Genomic DNA, 2441 nt, shown 5'->3' on the forward strand with positions numbered 1-2441 from the left:
GCCGCTTCCTTTTTTTTTTTTCTTTTAGGACACTCTCCCAACCATGCCAAATCTCTCTTTCTCTAGTAGTTTTGGAAACATGCTGACTTTTGGCAATTCTTTCTGTGCTCCGCCCATTGCCCATACTGTAGATATGGTGCATACCCATGTGAAACCTCTCTGCCTGACTGTTGATCTTGTGTCTAGGTTTATGTGGTTTGATACCACACAGTTCAGTGGAGGAATTCTGCATTTTCAAGACCATAAGTGAAATCAAATCTGAAAGCTATTCTTTTTGAAGATAAACCAAATTCTTATATGTGACATTTCTGGAATGGAAAGGCTATCTCTGCAGCCTTCTGAATTAGAATTGGGAAGGTTTTTTGTTTATTTGCTTTACCCTCATTAGTTTTAACTCTTCTGTCACTTAACCATGATAGAGTAGAAATGGCATCTAGTAAACACATACACTGGATTGGGAATTGGAATATTTCATTTCAGTTCCCGGCTCTGCTGTCAGCCTATCATGTTGCTTTGGGTAATTCTACTTCATCTCTCTATCCTTGCTTTTTCCTTGAGTAATATTTTGAAAAGCACCAAATATCATTGACTTTTGATGCAATACCATGCCCTGGTTCATTTGAATTTTCCTAGGAATTTTTAAGCACATGATAACTACTTACCTTTTTTTAAAGCACTTTAAAATATATGGATTAAAAAATAAATAGAGCAGTACTGTTAATTTTTTAAATGTATAACCACATTCCCCGTATGAAAACCAGCTAAGCTGCATGCACAGTGAAGTCTTCAGGGAATGGGAAGTCTAATGCAAAGGAACTAATCTACAAACAGAAGTTACACCCATTTAGCTTGGATTTTTCAAAAGCCATTTGATGAAGTGTTTTCCAGAGACGATGTCATGTGATTTATTTCTCTTAGCTGAAATATGTTTATTTGATAAATCAAAGGAATGCAAATGGCCACCTGTATTACTTTGTCCGTAGAGTCAATTAAAAAACGCTTCTTTGGTTAAATCACTGCAGCTTTCTCATGTGGATCAGGTCTCTACAACTGGGAGAGGCTCAGAGTATGAATTATGCATATGGACGATTCATATGTACAGATACCTTACTGTTGATCAAAAAAAAATTATCTTAGTTTGAACACGTGGTTGAAAAGGAACACAGGGAATTTTTTTTTCTTTTCAACTATCTCTAATTATAGACTAGTAACATCCTTCAAGAAGATAGTCTAAATTCATTGTCCAGATATCATTACGTTAAGTGTTGTCTTTTGATGGAGCAGAATGCTCAACTTTTCCAACTGTGCTTCAGTTTCCATTGTGTTCGGTAGCATGTCGTGGCAATATTATAGAGAGCGTCACTTACAACAGCACATGGGTTAATACAGTAGTTCTGAACACTTTAGGTGTGAAAGGGATGTTGGATCCAGAGGATAGGCCTGTAGTGTAGCAGTATAAACATAGGTAGTTATGAAAAATCTGCAGTCAGAAGGGAATGTTTTGCCATCAAGGCAGAATCAGGCCTTTTTGTAAAGCTCATGGTTAAAAACGTGGTTGGTTAAACCACTGCTAAAGAGTAAAGGTATTCCTCATTGAATATGATGTGATAAAGGGCTAACGGGTATAAGGTAAAAAAGTATGCACAACTACAAATGTATGTGAGTTGTGAATAGTGTACTAAGATGTAGCCTTATTACTCATTAAAGATAAAATAGCCCTAAGCTTATCTGTTAGGGATGAGAGGTTGGACCTGGCCTTCTTGGAGAATTTTGGGGGGAGCAGAGAGCCTGTATGTGCAATTCTCACTCTGCTGGGAAAAGGAGGGCGACAGCTGAATTGTTCATTCTTGTCATTCCCTGTTATTGTCATTCTTCTATTCTGGGCCGGTGGTTTTCCAGCTTACGTTTTATAATACTCTGAATTACTCTGTGGGGTTGGACTGGCGTATGGTTCACCCTCAGAGCCAGAGGGCACAAGGCCACTGTGGAGCAGGCATGGTACCTTCTGCTGTGTCCCACCAACAATTCTTGCAGAGCTTGGGACACTTTTGTTGGCTTCCCCGGTAATGTCCTCATCATTACACATGAGTGAGAGGAGACCTGGGCCTGGGGTACCTGCCACAGATGAACCATGAAGTGCTCAGAAGCAAACAAAAGATGGCGAAGTGGAACCCCGAGTACTCAGTCTGTGGGTCAAATGTGTGTCTTCTTTTGGGTTGACTCTCTTCCAAAACAGCCTTGCAAATGGCTGTTGGGCTGGAGGTTTGCATGCATTTTTTCCTTCAAAACAGCCCTTTTGGGGAATTTTTATGCCAGAGGATTTGTGTCACAACAGAGCCCCTCATAGAAGAAAATTTATTTTTCAACAAAGCAAATACCTAAACCCATATCTTAACTACTTCCTCTTATTTCACCTTGGTGACTGCAAAAAAAATGTTCCT

This window comes from Larus michahellis, chromosome 2, assembly GCF_964199755.1.
Source record: "Larus michahellis chromosome 2, bLarMic1.1, whole genome shotgun sequence".
Lineage (NCBI taxonomy): Eukaryota > Metazoa > Chordata > Aves > Charadriiformes > Laridae > Larus > Larus michahellis.